This window comes from Ambystoma mexicanum, chromosome 14 (assembly GCF_040938575.1).
Source record: "Ambystoma mexicanum isolate Mex_15411 chromosome 14, UKY_AmexF1_1, whole genome shotgun sequence".
NCBI lineage: Eukaryota > Metazoa > Chordata > Amphibia > Caudata > Ambystomatidae > Ambystoma > Ambystoma mexicanum.
In genome coordinates this window covers 413,659,128-413,677,833 of record NC_090940.1, presented here as the reverse complement: position 1 = coordinate 413,677,833, position 18,706 = coordinate 413,659,128, and the positions used below count along the sequence as shown (strand labels likewise).

General features: G+C 47.6%; 1 long non-coding RNA gene across 1 annotated transcript in view; it reads right to left on the bottom strand.

Annotated features, from left to right (window-relative positions):
- LOC138526840 (uncharacterized) overlaps nt 1-12,972 on the bottom strand; it is a 206,739-nt gene extending 193,767 nt beyond the window's left edge. Inside the window, exon 1 of the long non-coding RNA XR_011283748.1 lies at nt 12,839-12,972. This is a non-coding gene — a long non-coding RNA (uncharacterized lncRNA). The remainder of the gene's footprint in view (nt 1-12,838) is intronic.
- Between the last annotated feature and the right edge of the window lie 5,734 nt (nt 12,973-18,706).

Sequence of the window (18,706 nt, the reverse complement as noted above, 5' to 3'; positions counted from 1 at the left end):
GATAACCTATTCCTGCTGACCTTAAAACAAAGTCCTATTGCCCCTCAAGGCACAAAATGTTATTATCCCGAGACGTTTGTAATTACGAAGGGCTCTTGGTGTTCTGCAAACCAGACAGGGAGTGCTGCTCTTTGACCTGGAGCATTGATGAGCATATAACACATTTATGGGTGGGGGAGGTTATGAGGAATGTGGTTGAGGACTCGACCAGGAGGGGGAATTTTGAGAGGCAAATGAATGTCATTCATTATGTCAGCCCCTCCCTTGCCTCAATACCATAGAAATGGGAGGTGTGCATCACTTATGGCACCCGAATCCTCTTCGCTGCCATATCAATGATGCGAAAGGCGTTACTGTAGTGACCCGAGTCGTTTCACCTGCACTCCGCTTTGCTTCTCGGAGGACTTGGAGACTGCGTGGCATCTATCGCAACGCCAATGCAAGAAAAACTGCATTTCCCGGCTTCCCCGAGTGCAGGGCGGTCACGTGACTCACACGCAATGTTCCCCTCGAGTGCCCAGTTGTACAACTATATGAACAGTAGAGAAACGCTGCCCTAGTGCTCCTTAACCATTGGATACTTACCCTCGTGTTGAGTCGCGCTTCCTGATATTTCTTGAACTCCTGGTTTTCAGATTTCTGGATTGTCTTCTGGCTATGTACTTCGGTATGTCCTACTACTGTGTCCCGACGCTTGTCTCCTCCCCCCCCACTTTTCTGCTTCATTTCCTGTTACCAGACCACTGGCTTGCTACTCGACTCTGCGCCTGTTTTGCCCCTCATTGGATACCGCGTTCTTCGGACTCACTGTTCTGCTTCCAGCTCGACCGCTGCGTGTTGGCACACACCCCTGTGTGATTTCGTGTGCAACCGCTGTGTGTTGAACTGGACTCTCTTCACGGAATCCAGTGTGGCTGTATTGGCTGCAGACTGCAAACACGATTCCCTTGACTCTGGCTTACACTAGCACAGGACCCCCTCCGTCCTACATGACCCCCGGATGTGTTTTTGGGTCATTACTGAGTCATGGGTACTTCATTCGTCTAGGTGGAATTGCTTGGGAATTCTTTGCTGCTTGGTGATATTTACTTTGGAACACTCTGCTGCTTTTGAAGGGATTTACTGTGCATATTCACTTTGGGACACTTTGCTGATTTGGAAGGGATATTCTTTGGGACGCTTTGCTGATAAGGCAGGGCTATCATTGGGACGCTCTGCTGTTGCCTTTTGGACTGTGTTTTCTTGGATATTGCGCCCTTGTGCCGTTCGGGTTAGTAAAGCTGGACTTCTTTTTTACTGGAATCAAGCTGAACAGGATCAACTGTTTACTTCATCACTTCTTCACGTAATGTAGGTTCTTTGCCTTCACACTAATCACAGCCGGTAAGAGTGGGGTTGCTGAGGGAGGTGCAACGGGGACTTGTGGATATAACAGATGTTCATTGAATTGTGATCTCCGTCTTCTTTCCCTTAGCTCTGTTGCTGCTCCTGACTTTTCACCCAAGCCCCTGGTATGTCAGGTGTTTTTCTGTACAGGAGACTGTGCTCTTGGGGGGAAGGTTTCACCAACTACGGTCTACTGTTCAGTGGCTACGAGTCTGAAAGTGAACTGTATTATCCACGGGGTACTTTGGTTGCCTTCATTGGATCACAACAGTTACTCACTAAGGCAACCCTACCAACACTACCCCCAAGAAATTCAAGAGGTGCTGAACTTGCAAGCTATGGAGAATATGAATATGTTGTAACAAAGATACAAATGTTGTCACCACAGAAACAGACACACAGACGCATTAGACACAAAGCAGATGCACATTCACCATGAAGCTACAGAAACAATAGGTCAAACTGCACTTAGACATGAAGAGTATGCTTGTATACAATAAGCGAGAAATCATATACACTATATACGCTTAAACACAATGATGTATAAGAGTACATATAAAGCGGGCTTAACGCAGAAATACAGCGAGAAGGAAGCCCATTTTAAACAAAATGGACGGTGCAGCCACGTTCGAGTGAATGGGAGACCTCAAGAAACCTTGAAGCTGCAGGGGGACCTGGATCGCTGAGTCAGCAGGAAAGCAGACCTGAACAGCCCAGACAAGAATTGTACAGCCTGTGCCGGGGGTTACCGGGAACAGGGAAGGTTTGGATCGGCACCCAAGAGAACTGATGAAAACAGTTCCCAGGCGTGAGACACATTTCTCTTAGATTGGGCAAAAAAACAAATAATACTGGAAGGTCAGATTCCCATTAACTTAGACTTAAAATTGGGAAAGAAAGTAGCTTGAACAAGTTTCTAGAGGTCAGGAAGGGTAAAGACAACTGCATTAATAAGGGCAAAAATCCTAGTATATGCTGAGCAGAATAATCCAAACTATGGTCTCCACACACGGGACCTGCAGGTGGAGAATAGTGACTATTCATTAGCTTCAGGACAGACTGGCTGAGTCCTTCGCTCCCATCGAGTTTTCAAGACAAAAGATACAAAACTATGCCCAGTCCTGGCTTGTGGCCTAGAGAATCATAGATGGTATCCAACTTGGGCAAAGTATTTGTATTTATTGTGTTTATATAGCACTTTAATCCAAAGCGCTTTACACTAGAACAACAAGTTACATAGAAACATATAACAGTAGAAGCAATTTACAGGACATGAATCAAACCAATAAAACAGTAGGTAGAGCAATTAATCTGCGAGGGTAAGTAAGGAAAAGAGGGGGATGAGAAAGGGAAGGAGGAGAGAGACAGAAAGGGCATTAGGGTGAGGATGTATGGAGGGAGAGGAAAGGGTAAGGGAAAAGGGCAGGTAGGGAAGGTGAGTAGAGGAAGATGTGAGGGAGGAGAGAGAGAAGTGAGAGGGGAGTAAGGGTATCAGGGCGGGGGATGTAGAAGGAGAGATTTCAAGGAAGTACGGAAGGAGGAAAAGGTGGTGATGGAGCGGATAGAGAGAGGGAGGGAGTTCCAGTGCAGGGGGGCTAGGAGCTGAAAGGAGGTCACGGGAAGAGGCACATGAGGAAGGGGTGGGCGGTGAGAAGGAAGAGATCAGCGGATCGATGGGAGCGGGAAGGGATGTAGAAAGAAAGGAGAGAAGAGAGATAAAGGGGGGGCGAGGTCATGAAGACATTTAAAGACGAGAGAGGAAATTAAATTTAAGTTGGGAGTGAAAGGGAAGCCAACCAAGGTAAGAAAGGGAGGAGGAAATGGAGTTGTGAGGAGCAAAGAGACAGAGTATGGATGGCCGAGTGGTAGAGGGATTTGAGGGGGGGGGACAAGATGAGATGCAGGGAGTCCAAAGAGGATAGAGGAGCAATAGAAGAGGTGAGAGAAGATGAGGGAGGATATTAAAAGTTTAGTGGCATGGAAGGTGAGAGATTAGCGGATTTTACAAATGTTGAAGAGGTGGCAGCGACAGGCGCGAGAGGTAAGAGAAATGTGGCGGGAAAAGGAGAGGGAGGAGTAAAAGTGAATTCCTAGGTTTCGAGCGTGGGAAGAGATAGGTAAAAATAGCACTTTGGTGCCGTTCTCACCAGCCCCATTTGTTGCTCATGTGCTGCTAACCTTCCAAAAAACCAAGACAGGGAAAGCCAATGTTGACCAATCCCTACCCACTAATAAAGCTCCCTTATAAATGTTGCATCTGCCAATGAAATCGTATGTAGATGACATGTATTCACGCGTTTCAGTTTAGTAGGTAGTCTCAGGCAAAGCAATCCGATAGCATGCAACCAATGAAAACATTAACCATATATGTACCCTATATATAGTTGATTACACTAGCCAATCCCTTCCAACCTTAGGTTTTTGTAATCATGAATATGATGACACGTCAGTTCTGATGTAATATTTGCTTTTAAACTATTGTCAAGCCTAAGAATGAGCGAGTGCTTGGAGATTGCCTTGATGTCCACAGCTGTCCCCGTTTTATATGGATTTTGAATAAAACAGGTTTTTGTCAAATTCTTTGGACTCTTCCGCTATTGGGTGTGGGATTTTCCATGGCATGTCCTCGGTGCTTAACTAGGGATTTCCACCCCTCTTTAACATGTTGTAGAGAGGATGGGTGGCCAATGCCCTCAGAAATAACGGTATTTTCCCGCCGCAAGCCTGAGCACTACAGAGTGATCCATGAGGACCGTAAACATCGCGCATGAACTGAGACGGTCGTCAGGAGCCCCTTTGGAGAAAATCCTGCATCTGATTTCCACCTCTCTTTAACAAAATACTCAGAGAAAGGGAATTTAGATTCCATCGGCAGGTCTCGAAATTGAGGGGAGCTGGGAGCCATTTAGCTCCTGCTTATTACCTAGAAGAGCCTGGCTAGCTTAAAACTATCAGGAGCTACTTTTGGCACCCAAGGCCAACTAATGCCAAACAAATACATCTATGTGAATTTAACTTTGTGCCTTTGTGACAATCTATTAACATTAGGACATTTCTATATGACATCTAAAGCATAAGGGGTCATAAATAAGGGGTACAAATATATGTTTACATTTTATGTGGAATTGTCATGGCTCGCTCCCTTTGCTCCCGTTCCCGTCACTTGGGGGCATGTTCTGGGGGTTTATTCCCTACTGGACATTTCCTCCGAACCTTATGCTACAGTGCTGTGATGAATTGGGAGCGCTAAAACCTTATTTTCCAAGTTACTTCCCTTCCGGATCCATTCCAGGTGTTTGGCAGCCAGCATGCTACTTTAATCTAATGACTATGCTTCTCAGAATGCCTGGCTCACTGCTTCACCTCCTCCCTTGCAGGACAAGGTTGGGTGGAGGATAGGCAACACCTGTGGCTGCAGGTGCAGCAGGCGGCACACCTGAGGGGTGTGCTCGATAAGCAGCTTTAAAAGCCTCAGTTTGCTTCAGTCCAGCGCTGGTCATTGTTGCAGTGTTCCTGTTGTGACTGGTCCCTTGTTCCTTGTTCCTAGCTTTTGTGCCTAGTTCCTGTTTCTTGTTCCTCTGCCCTGGATTTCGGATGTATGTGCTTAATTGATTTCTGCTTTCTAGATTTCCCTTTCTGTCTTCCTCTGTCTGCAGGCAGCCTTTCTCTGTGCTTTACCCTTTGATGCTGCCCAATTTGCCTGTGTTCTGTTTCTTTGATGCTGTCCTTTGCTACTGAAAAACTTGATGCATTAGTCTTTCCCTTTATAGATTTAGCTTCCTGCCTTTTCTCCTTGGATGGGTGGGAAAGGTTTCCTTTTGTGATATAATTTTCCCTGCTCCTGATCCTTACTTTCTATTGGGATCCATTCCATGTTTTCCATTGCACTTCTGCATTTATTTCCCATTGATTATTAGGTGTGGGGTGCTGTTGTAACTAGTCCCTGTGTGAATGCCTTTTGTTTTCCTCACTATTCTATAAATCACAATTCCTACTTGCCCCTTGACTTGGGTCTTATGTATTTAGTTATCCTCCACCCATTGCTGTTATAGCCTTCTGGGTCCCTGTTTGATCAACTGGGTTTGTGGGTTTACTGACATTCAAGTGGTCTTTCCGGTCCTCGTGAGTACTGTGTTCCTTATTCAGTATCATCCAGAGAGTCAGCTCACAGATCCTGCCCTTGCTTGCCCTCTACGTGGGCTTAGCGCTGTCAGTATCTATAATAGCATAGTGGGTAAGGAGTTTGCCGACTTTCCTTTCAGTCATAAGGAGGTTCTAAGTGCTTACCCCACATCCCTTTTCATATATTGGTATTATTGTTTCACTCTATTTGCACTCCTGGGTTTTAGTATACACGAGTCTTGGGTATTGTATGCACGTTGTTAGATTCAAGTTGTTCACTGTGCGATTCTGTGCACATTTCCCTTGCCATATTCATTGCCTTCTTCCTTTCTTAACAGGAATTTAGATTTGTGTAACGCTATGTACTAGCTACTTGTTCCCTATTGATAGCTCCTGGTGACTGCTGGATACACAGGAACTGCTTGTAGCTCCTGGTTATCCAATCCTGATTTCGAGCCCTGAAGTGTACAGGGAACGGTGCATCCCAACACATTGCAGCAAGTGGCCATCCGTACAGTATGCAGTTTTTTCTGCATATTGCCTTTCCAGTACATTTCAGCTATATTTAGGTCCACCTATAGCAGTATACCTCACACTTTGTTGTTTAATGTGCACGCTTGAACTGCCTTTTTTTTTAATTGGATGTCTTTCTTACGTCACGGGAACAAAAATAATAAACTCCCATCGGATCCTTAACAAAACAGAAAGGTGATGGCAGGCTGGAAGGTTTTGATTGAATAATGCTAACCTCTAGCACTGCTCTGGGCAACCCTTGAGACAATCCTTTTTCACTTTTCAGCCTGCCTTGGATGGGCCCAAGCCTAGTTTTCACATTGCGCCCCTCACCCCACACCCCTCCAAAAGTCCAAACTGTTGGCATTGCCAATGCTGGTTTTAATTGCCATTGAAATAGTGCGCCAGCATTTCAGACCTATTTCTTACCAGCAGAAGAACAAGTTCCTTATCAACTGGTAACTTTCTTTCGACTGGATGTTCCTCCAATGCATTCCACATCTTTGACATGTAATTTCCACAGCTGTGCACTTAGGAAACTTTTTCGGCAGAGGGCGTCCTGCGTCGATTGCATTGGGTCCATGTCCCTCGAGGGCCTCCATCGAGGACGACGTCACAGGATGTTATAAATAGGACGCACGGCGTCCGTAGCCTCATTTTTCTTCCAGAACGTGCAACACCATTCAGATGCCTGCTGGACTGCATTTAGCCCTGCGGAAACGGAAGCTGCAATCGCATAGGAAATTCTCCTGAGGGGCACGCTAGGAGGACGGTGTGGAATGCGTTGGAGGAACCTCCAGTCGAAAGAACATTACCAGTTGGTAAGTAACTTGTTCTTCGAATGGATTGTGTCCAACGCATTCCACATCTTTGACAGACTACCAAAGCAGTACCAGTAAATGGAGGAGGGAAATGAATTTAGAATACCCAATTAGATTGCGGAATAAAGAACCGCCTTCTCAAAGGCCATATCTTGATCATGGATTGCATCCAGGGAATAATGTTTTACAAATGTATGGACTGAAGCCCAAGTAGTGGCATCACAAATATTCCTAATAGGAACAACCCGCTGGAGGGCGGTGGAAGTAGCCATGCACCTAGTGGAATGAGCTCCCAACTTTTCAGGAGGGTATTTACCCGCCAACCGGTAACACTGCGTAATGGCAAGGATAATCCACCTGGACAAGGTCTGTTTGGTAACACCCTGGCCCAATCGGTGTCCAGCATATCCTTCAAAGAGTTGATCGTCCACTCTGACCCTGGATATCCTAGAAATGTAAAAGCTAAGAGCTCTCCTAGGATCTAACCGATGGAGACGCTCCTCTTCCTTACCAGGATGAGGAGGAGAGTAGAAAGATTGAAGAACCACCTTTTGACTCAAATGATATTCAGAGACCACCTTATGTAGAAACGAAGGACGTACTCGCAGTACAACCCTGTCCTTGTGAAACACAGTAAAGGGTGGCTTAGCTGAAAGTGCCTGCAATTCACTCACTCTGCGAGCAGAAGTAACCGCAACCAAGAACACAGTCTTGAAGGACAGTAATCTCAAAGGGCAAGAGTGCAAAGGTTCAAACGGAGCACCCATGAGAAATCTTAAAACCAAATTCAAATCCCAAACTGGCACCTGGAAAGGAGACGGCGGGAATACATAAGTCCGTCCTTTAAGAAACTGAGAAATGAAAGGAATCTTAAAGTACGAACATTCTTCAGAGGAGCGCTTAAAGATAGACAGCGCCGCCAGGTAACCTTTAATGGTACCCACTTGAAGGCCCCTGTGGGCCAAAGAAAGCAAGAAAGACAAAACTATCAGAATGGAGCACTGAAAAGGATCAACATTGTGATCCCTGCACCAGTCGCAGAACTTACGCCAACGGCAACGATACAGGGATTTTGTTGCAGGCCGCCTGGCTGAAAGCAACACCTCCATCACATCATCCGGGAGGTCCCAATACTTATACCTCAACCTTTCAGATACCAAGCTTGAATGTTGAGAGTCTTGACCTCTGGATAGAGAACCTGACCCCCCCCAGACCCCCCCTCGCGAGAGAGAGAGAGCAGATTCTCTCGGCGGGAAAGACGGTGTGGAGGGCAGATGGACATTACCAGAAGGTCCGGGTACCACGCTATCCTGGCCCAATCAGGAGCAATGAGGACCATGCGGGAACCGAACCTCCGTAACACTTGAGGAATGACGGGGACTGGAGGAAATGTGTACAACAGTGGGAATGACCAATCCACCACGAACGCGTCTCCTAAGGCTCCTCTTGGAGGAAATTCCCTTGAGCAGAATCTCTCGCCCTTCCGGTTCACACTGGTGGCGAAGAGATCCACTTGCGGGGTTCCCCAAAGGGCGAAGATCCCCTGAAGGACTTCCTGAGTCAACTCCCACTCATGAGAGACTGTGCTCTGGCTGCTCAGAGCGTCTGCCGCCGCATTTTCGTCGCTGGCCAGATGTACTGCTGAGATCGAAATTTCCTGCTTGATGGCCCAGAACCAGAGCTGCATTGCCTCTCTGCACAACAAGAGTGACCCTGCCCCCCCCTTTTTGTTGAGGTAATGCATGGCCACTGTGTTGTCCGTCATGACCAAGACACTCTTCCCCCGTACCAAGGGCAGAAAAGCCTTCAGGGCCAGCCTGATGGCTCGCAGCTCTAACAGATTGATGTGGAGTCTGGATTCCGACGGAGACCAACGACCGCTGGCAGTCAAGCTGTTGGAATGAGCGCCCCATCCTGTGAGGGAAGCGTCTGTCACTACAGTCACATCCGGCCACGGTTGCCAAAACGGTTCCCCTTTCATCAGGTTCCCTTCGTTCGCCCACCACAGAAGGTGGCTTTGGTACCACAATTTCCCCAACCACCACAGGTACTTTTGCACTGGCCCCTTTGACCGGCGGCCCCTCTCGTTCTACAAAAGGAGGAGTAGAAATGAAAGGAACCTCCCTCCACTGCTGTCCCCTAGGACGAAAAGGCAGAGGTTGACGCACCGCGTTGCTTAAAGACTTTGCCGCAGCTCTTGAGGTCTGCAACCTCTCAGGGCTCTCGTCAGCCTTGCTGCCAAATAAATGTGCGCCATCAAAGGGCATGTTCAGAAGACGGGCTTGCACATCCGGAGCAAACCCAGACTTCCCCAGCCACGCAAATCTGCATATAACGGTGCTCGCAGCCAGGGACCGACTCACACGGTCAGCCGTATCCAAACCAGACTGAAGGGCCTCACACATGGCATCCTTGCCATCCTGCAAGATAGCAAGGAAACCATCCCTTTCTTCCCCGAGGGTAGACGCTCAGCTGCAAAAGCAACACAAGACCACAGAGTGTGTGTAAACCTTGCCAAGGCACACATGGAGTTGGCCGATTTCAAGACCATGCTCCCAGCAGAAAACACCTTCCGTGCCCAACCGTCGAAGCCCTTGTCGTCCCTATCCAGAGGGATGGTAGGGTACGCCTCCTGCCTCGAGGTGGCCGTAGCTGCGTGATCCACCAAACTCTCAGGAGTGGAGTGAGTAGACAAATAGCTGGGGTTGCTAACGGAAGGGTGTTATTTCTTAGTAAGATTTGTATTCACCGCCGGAAGAGATGACGGGACTGCCAAGCAGCTGCCACCCTTTTCTGCAAGGTAGAATGAAATGGCAAAACAGGGTCAGAGGACGGACCTTGATCCAAGATGTCCATCAGATCATCTTGCACAAAGTCTTCTGGAGGACTAGACCAGCCCAGATATTCCGAGACACGTGCCATGAGTCTCTTATAAGACGACTCTGCAGGAGCCCCAGGCTCAGGTCTACCAAACTCCACTCCCAGGGAAGTGTCCAGTCCACTTGCATCATGGTGGGTCTGTCTCAACTCCTCCAACTGACTGTCCCCCGAAAAAAATTGGAGCATCATCAGGGTCACCAGGTTCCTCAACCTCAGACCTTTCCTCCTCTTCAAAAATATCACCCAGAGGGGGTTGAAACCCAGGTCTGGTGACAGAAGAGGGCCTGGAGGGCAAAACCGGCCTCACCGACTTCTATGTAGCCTTCCTCGGAGGATCACAATGTCTGGGTACTCCACCGGCAAAATCTGAGAAAAAATACCCGAAGGCGCTGATAGCGCTGAAGGCTTTGACGTCGAGAGCTTCGACAACCTCGACGTTGAAATCGTCGAAGGCTTTGGCGTTGACACAGGTGCCGACGGCGCCGTGGGCTGGTACGACGGCAAGGCGTCGATGTCCGAATCGGACCGACACATCGCTGAACGAGTCGACCCCGAGCCCTCAATAGGTTACTGCGGTCTCGCTGGGGCGAGGACCGAGACCTAAAGACACGTCTCTTGCGACCTTTCAAAACCTTGTCCGTATAGGACCTCGATTGCTCCCGATGTGTGTTGCGTCGTGAACCCAAACGCGTGCGAGCCACTGACCGACACGGATCCAGGTCAGCTTCGTCAGAAGGCTCGACCGGACCCGTGCCTTGCGTTTGAAAAATCACCATCATAGATTTCTTGAACGTCTTGAAACTGGACCGCAGAGTCTGAGAGGTCGAAGACAAAGACATCTTCAATTAAGAAAACACACAAGGCACGCCGAGTCTCACGAAATTAACACATTCGCAGAAAAAATGGAACTGGTGCTACGGGCGCCGTCCGTCCTATTTATAACAGCCTGTGACATCATCCTCAACGGAGGCCTTCGAAGGGACATGGACCCAACGCCATCGACGCAGGATGCCCTCAGCCGAAAAAGTTTCCGAAGTGCACAGCTGTGGACATTACATGTCAAAGATGTGGAATGCGTTGGAGGACACAATCCATTCGAAATGTTCAATGTCACTACTGCAGAGCCAATGGTGATTAATGAAATGTGACGAGTCACTGTATGTTTCAGATAATTTGACCCATTCAAGTTGAGACTTTCTTCATAATAGTGTATATTTTACTTTAATAATGTGTTCTGAAATCTTTCATTACAGGAGAAGAATTTATGAAGAAGGTGGCTGAACTCTTGATGGTGTACCTGATAAAACTGTGGGCTTCATCAATGCTTCTTTTAATAGGTCTCAGTGAAAGGAACAGATATAAATCAAGGGGCTGAAAGCACGCTCGGTTAAGACATGTTTATAAGCTAACAGCTTAAAAATAACACTGGCATGCCAAAGTCTGATCTCACTGCTTGTTGTACATAACTCAAAGAGATCCCAAGTGAATGTGGTTTGGGTGGGGAAGGAAAGCTACTATGTGGAAACGACCATGATAATTAGTATAGCTGTGGGCAGTCAATGGGTGGGAAAATAACCAAACGCCCACAAGCTGTGTGTCTCCTCAAACGCAATCACCCTCCTAGTCGTATTCCAATGCAATAGTTTCTGCTTGTAGGTGGTGCCGAGTTAAAACTTAAAAGGGAGAACTAGGAGAGAAAATAAATGTCTTTATATTTTATGTGGCTTTATACTGCGCTCTGCTGCTATTTGCCTGGTCTTGCCAGTTCAGTCGGTGGAGAGACATGGGTGGAGGGAAAGCTAGGAGTGTAGAATCTATTTAGGGATTATTTTTTAATGTAGACGTTATAGGGCCTTGCACCGTGCACTGTTGCCACTTGCATGGTCTCTTGGCGGTCTGCTGGGTCTTCAATGGAAGAAGAGTTGTGGGTGGTTAGTTAGTGGGATTGAGAGGGCAAAGAGCAAGAGAGCTTTGATGTGCTGTTGTCAGCTTCAGTTCGGAGAAAGAGGTCACTGAGCGTTGGTGCGTTTTCAGTTGGTAGCCATCATGTGGTGTTGAGGTATGATTGTGCATGGTTTAGTTTCATGTAGGGTGTTGTGAAGTGTGTGCAGTTTATGGTGCGGTAGAGGTATGGTTGTGTTTAACTCAGTGTTTGAGGGCAAGTCTGTAGAACAGTGAGTTTTTAGTACGGTTAGTTAGGAGCAACACATTTCCTATCCCCAAAAATCCATCTAAGTGGGATACATTTCCTTCCTCCCACAATCCATCTAATTACGATACAATACCACTAATCTATACAATCAGGCCAGATGCAAAAATATGGCTAACTTGCGCAATTGGGCTAAATGCACTTTGGTATATGATATTAGGTAATAAGAGTGGTGGGGTTTTAGTGCAGTACAGTAATGGCTGTGCTCCGCGCCCACATCACACTTAACATTTCTGTTGCTGTCGATTGTCTGCGTCAGGCATCCCAGGCGAACAGGGTACATGAGCTGCTCGCAGCTGTGGCTCTTTGCTGGCTACCCTGTCAGAGGCCAGGAAATGGCTTAACTCGAACACGTGGGGTGGAGAGGATAAATGGGATGCAGGGAGGGAGGGAAATAGGAAGCCAAAAACGGACAGAGGAAAGCACACAAAAACGAAATTCACCTGTGAGCAATCTGCACAGGAGCACAGAGCAAATGGGGCAAGGCGCTCTGGCTCAGATTATTAAAAGCGTTCCGGAGTACACACTTTTAAAAACAAATTGCAAAAGTTGTTTCAAGGTGCCCCAAGGGGAGGAGGGCGGTGGGGTTTTACATAAACAAGGGGTATTAAACATCTTGGGACTTGTAGACCCTTATGAAGTGCATACGAGGGATAACAGGGTAATTACTAGAAGTTGGCAGGCTCGAGACCGACAAGTGCAAGCGGTACAGAGATAAACCATATGAAGAGTGCAAGAAGCGTCGAACATGTGTGGAGGGTCTCTACTTTCAAGACTGAAAGAGAGGAGGGAGTTTTCAGGAGCATCTGATTCCCTTAACTCGCTATATGGCTTTGCAAATAGTAGGACTTTACAAGAGGCACTTGTTAAAGGAGAACAGCAAAAATAATTGTTGGAGAACACTTACAAATTGTTACCCATCACAGTCCTCTTCGCAGCTCCCAGTTGGGCCATAAGTGACGGATCAGAATACTCATCTCCTACCATAGTCAGTCCAATCTCCTGAATTAGGAAATACAAATTAAAATATGCAAAAGAGTAACAGTAGTGAATTACCAATATTTGTTATGTAAAGAATTTTTGTAGTTTTGCAAGCATTGCTAATACCTGTCGCGGATTCGATTTAACCGCATATATCTATTACAGGGTTCGAAATTGAGGGGAGTTGGAGCTATTTAGCTCCTGCTTGTAGCCTAGAAGAGCATGGTTAGCTTGACACCAACAGCTACCAGCAGATACTTTTGGCTCCCCAGGCCAACTGATGCCAAACAAACACACCTATGTGAATGTAACACTGTGTGTTTAGGCCAATCTATAAATAAACATTAGGACACATCTCTATGGGCTTCATTGCATGTGTGCCGGTCCGGAAACAAGGGTGCCAGTAAGCTCACCAGCACCCTTGTATCCGGATCAGCAAACTCAGAGTCTGCCTGCCTTGGCTGCTTTGCCAGACAGGTCTGACCCTGCCAGGTGCTCCAGCCACAGTAGGCTGGCTGTTCACGGAAGCACAAACACGTTTGCCAACGGTGCTGGTGCTTCCATGTCCCCACTCACATAGAGTCCCATAGGACAGTATGTTAATGGGGACTTACAATTTGCCGGCGCCTGTCTTCCCTTATCGCCGGACTCTTGAGCCAGTGTCACTGGGAAGTCAGGCGCCAGTAAAATATTACGGGTCTGGCAGCAACCTGCTAGTAGCACCGGCAGGGTTACTGTCGGACCCATAATGAGGCCCTACGACATTTAAAGCATAAGGAGTTATAAATAATGGACAGAATGATAGGTCTCTATCTTATGTGGAAGTTTGATTTTCGAAACGCTATGTACTAGTTCCTCGTTACTGCTTAATGCTGGATACACAGGAGCTGCTTTTAGCTCCTGCTTATCAAACCATAATTTGGAACCCTACAGTATTTTAAATCAGGCATAACACAGACCCAGACAGACAGACAGACACACACACACATACACACACACACCCGCCCCACTGAATAGAAGAACAAGTTACTTACTAACTTGTAGCGTTCTTTTGACTGGATGTTCCTCCAACGTATTCCACATCCTTGACATGTAATGTCCACAGCTGTGCACTTCGAAAACTTATTCGGCAAAGGGCGTCCTGCGTCGATGACGTTGGGTCAATGTCCCGCGAAGGCCTCCGTCAAGGGCGACGTCACCGGATGTTATAAATAGGACGCATGGCGCCCGTAGCCTCAGTTTAAGTTTTTTCCCTCAGAACGTGTGGCACCAGTCTCATTTTTGCTTGACTGCACTTAGCCTTGCGGAAACGTAAGCTGCAAACGCATAGGAAATTCTACAGAGGGGCAGGCTGGGACGGCAATGTGGAATACGTTGGAGGAACATCCAGTCCAAAGAACGTTACCAGTTGGTAAGTAACTTGTTCTTCGAATGGATTGTGTCCCCCAAGTATTCCACATCTTTGACAGACTCCCAAAGCAGTACCAGTTAAGGGAGGAGGGAAAAGTTCCACACAGTGTGTGAGAACCTTGCCAAGGCACAAGTGGAGTTGGCCGATTTCAATACCATGCTCCCTGCAGAAAATACCTTCCAAGCCCAAACGTCGAAGCGCTTGTCGTCCCTATCAGGAGGGATGGTAGCGTACGCTGCCTGCCTCGAGGTGGCCGTAGCCGCCGGAACCACCAAACTCTTGGGAGTGTGGTGAGTGGATAAATAGATGGGGTCGCTAACGGAAGGGCAGTACTTTTTTGTCAAAGATTTATTAAAAGCCGGAAGAGATTCCGCCACCCTTTTCTGTAAGGCGAGATGAAACGGTAACAACAAGTCAGAGGATGGACCTTGATCTAAAATGTCAGTTGGATCATCCTGTACAAAGTCATCAGGAGGACTGGACCAGTCCAGATACTCCGAGACCTTAGCCATAAGCCGCCTGTATGAAGACTCAGCATGAGCCCCAGGCTTAGGCCTACCAAATTCCACTTCCGGAGAAGTGTCCAATCCACAAGCATCATGAAGGGTTTGCCTCATCTCCTCCAATTGACTGGAGCCACATCAAGTTCGCCAGGGTCCTCAAAATCAGACCTTTCCTCCACTTCATAAATGTCGTCCAGAGGGAGTTGAAACCCTGGCCTGGGGACAGAAGAGGGCCTGGAGTCCAATACTGGCCTCACAGACTTCACAGTAGCCTTCCTAGGAGGATCCACGAGATCCGGGTACTCCAATTGCAAATTGCGTGCAAAAATACCTGAAGGCGTTGAGGGCGCTGAAGGCTTAGACGCCGAGAGCGTCGACAACCTTGGTGTCGTGAGCACCGAAGGCTTCGGCATTGAAGTCGACACTGGTACCGACAGCGCCGTGTGCTGATAAGATGGCAAAGCATCGACGTCCGAGTAGGACGGACACAGCGCCGACCGGGTCGATGCCTGCTTCGAGCCCTTAGTAGGTTGCAGCGGTCTCGCTGGAGACAAGGACCGAGACCTGGAGGCATGTCTCTTGCAACTTTCCTGAGCCTTGTCCAAGTGGGACCTCAAAGGTTCCCGGTGCGAGTCGCGTCGCGGACCCGAAGGCGTGCGAGCCGGGGTACGTGACCGTTCCTTGCCGGCTTCATTATAAGGCACGATCGGAACCGTGCCCTGCGATTGAAATATCGTCAACATCTGCTCCTTAAAAGCAGCCCATTCCTCCGGAATCATGGACTTCGTCAGGCATGCCACTATCCTCGAGGCACCATACTCCAAAGAGGATGGGAAGGTGACCGGGGACAGTGCTTCCTAGAGTGCCGGGACGAGGAAGAATGGCGGAAACCACTCGGGGACCGAGAGCCCCGGGCCTCCTCCCGACGCGGAGAGTCGCCCCTCGAGTCATTGGTGGAAACCCCCTTAGACGATTTAGATTTTCGGGAGTTACTAGGCTTAGAGCCCCTACCTACCTGGAGCTTCCCCTTGCACTCCCGCAAGGACTTGGCAGTCAGCGACTGACATTTTGAACAGTCATCGGTGTCGTGAGACTCGCCCAAGCACCACAAACAAATGCGATGCGGGTCAGCGATCGACATTTTCGACTTGCAGTTCCGGCAAGTCTTGAAGCCAGACCACGGTGTCGCAGGGGTCGAAGAAAAAGACATCTTAACGATGAAACACACGAGGCGCGCCGAATTTCACGAAGCAACAAGTTCGCAGAAAAAACTGAACTGAGGATACGGGCGCTGTGCGTCCTATTTATAACATCCGGTGACGTCCCCCTCGACGGAGGCCTTCGAGGGATATCGACCCGACATCGTCGACGCAGTACGCCCTCTGCTGAAAAAGTTTCCAAAGTGCACAGGTGTGGACATTACATGTCAAAGATGTGGAATACGTTGGAGGACACAATCCATTTGAAAGGTGATGCTTTTGCATTATTAGACCAAGCAAATTATAACATCTTCATTGGTTATGTTTCAGATTCCTTATTAACCGCCATCATACGCAGTTTCAACTAATGCAGTGCAGTGATCGTCCCAGAACTATAACAGGGCAGGGCATGCTCCACTTTAAGGGTGCACACATCAAATTAAACAAAACTGAATTTAATAGATATGGGGTTGCATTAAAAGGAGCAGGGTGCTGCGCCTTGCACAGATATACGAGATAGATCTCTGGCTTTTGTATACGGTTACAGAAATTAATGGTGGGACTTCAACAAAATCAAGGTCCCTTGAAGGCTGCCTGACTTAGCGGCCAATGAATCATAACACTTAATATGTCAGCTGCACTCCCATTGGAGGGCCCAAATAGTGCTTTAAACTTAATCCAAAACTGCGCTGCCGATAATGCTATACACACTAAAGACAGGAGTCATTCCAGACTCCTAGAAGACATCTGCGATAGGCAGTCATAATAATAATAAACCATTTTTTTAAAGCACTAAATGTCAGGTTCCCCCTGCTCCAATTTGCTTTAATAGACCTTGGTAATAGTTGGCAGTCCCCACAAGTGAGTGATCATTTGGGTTCATGGTCAATTCCCACATATTGACATTTGGCGGAACCAGATTTCCTGGGCCAGGATTTTATATATTTTTTTAATTCTTGAGAGAATGCTGCAGAAATACATCTTGGACCACTGCACCGATACTCCGCCCCCATGATCCAGCCTGCAGTGGAAAATACCACCCGCAACTCCCGGTCCCCAACCACCCTCACAGAGCAGAGGACGCCCCGCCCACCTGTTGTCGAGCATCATCATCCCACCTTACCTCAAGCACCGCCAAAGCCAATACTATCCTGCGGCAAATCATGCATGCAGTATTTCCCTGACAGACCACCAGTCGGCAAAGGCGGCAGGTCTGAAAATAAATTGGAGTACAAGGAATGGTGGCATTCACAAGCAAGAGGTTTTCATGTCTGAATAGTAGCTATTCTATACCCTCCTGTTACATTAGTACCCAATGTAATACTGCGACGACGATTCAACATAGCAAACAGGAGTCGGTTGGTGTACTTTAAATCAGTTTAATCAATAAAACAGGGTGGGTGATCAATGGGTCTAAGGGAATCCCCCTGGAAACTAGAAATGTTATTGATACTAAAAGGGGTGAGGATGGGTTCAAGCTCATTCTGATACATGGACTTACAGATGGGAACGTGGGTCTTCCCAATATTACCTAACCAGTATATAGTCTCAGGGGAAATGCTTCCAGTAGCAAATTGTGACAAAACTACTACTGGTTTCCAGGAGTACAGAGACAGGCAGTGGTTTCTAAAGTCATACTCAGCCCTGCACCTTCTAATAAACCAGCAGTGATCTCAAAAGTGAAACAGGCACAACATGAATGGTATACCTCATTCACATCTTAGTGTATCTAAGTCAAAGGGCAGGCTACAATCTTCAAGAAGGTTGTGAGCCAGCAAGGAAGCCTCCAAACCAATAGTACTGTGGTACCAAGAAACGTCCAATTGAGTTTCTATACAAAATAGGACCCTTTAATTAAACGAAAAAATATCAACCCATTAGTAAACCACTAACAACCCACCAATGTTAAGAAGTACACAGGATGTGGAGACTTTTGAGTGAACAGGGTTCTCTAGGCTGAACAATGGGGCTGTAGCCAATTGTCTTTGTAGCAAAGTTCAAATGTATGTTTCTTAAAAAGATATGGAGTGGGGTCTAAACCGTCACAGGGCCCTTAAAACCATGCCAAGGGTAAGTAACCTTTTTGTATACCTTTAAATCTTGTTCATGGTGCCTGACAGTGTTCAACCAGGCTTCTAAGGGCTATTTCAGTGATTGGGTTGGTGTGAAGATGGTTCGACAGGAGGCAAACACTCCTTTCAACAAGAGGCAATTCGATTTTAGACTAGATGGAAGAATGGAAAGATGTTTTCCTCACTGACAACTCAAAGGTGTCTCAACACAGTGATTTGGTTCAGGTGGGTCCAACAGGGTCCTTGGTGCAAGTGTTTCAGGAGCAGACAGGTTTGCAACTGGTCACTCTCTGAATGTGGGGGTGGGGGGGGTCTTGCTCCTTTCTACCACAAATAGCCACTCAGGAGGCTTCCTGAACTTTCAAGGGTATTTATTTTCTCTCTCTCTCTCGCTCGCTCTCTCGCTCTCTCTCTCTCTCTATCCCACAACTAACCCATCCCCAACTTACCTCTAAATAGCCCTCCTCCTCCTCCTCCCAGGATTGCCCAGCTCTCTCTAACCAATCAATTACCTAGCTTCCAGGGGGTGCGACACGGGATGGGTTTGGGAAGACTCATCATGGCTGTACGCCCTGCCTCGTTCAAACAGCCCTGACACGTTTCGAACAT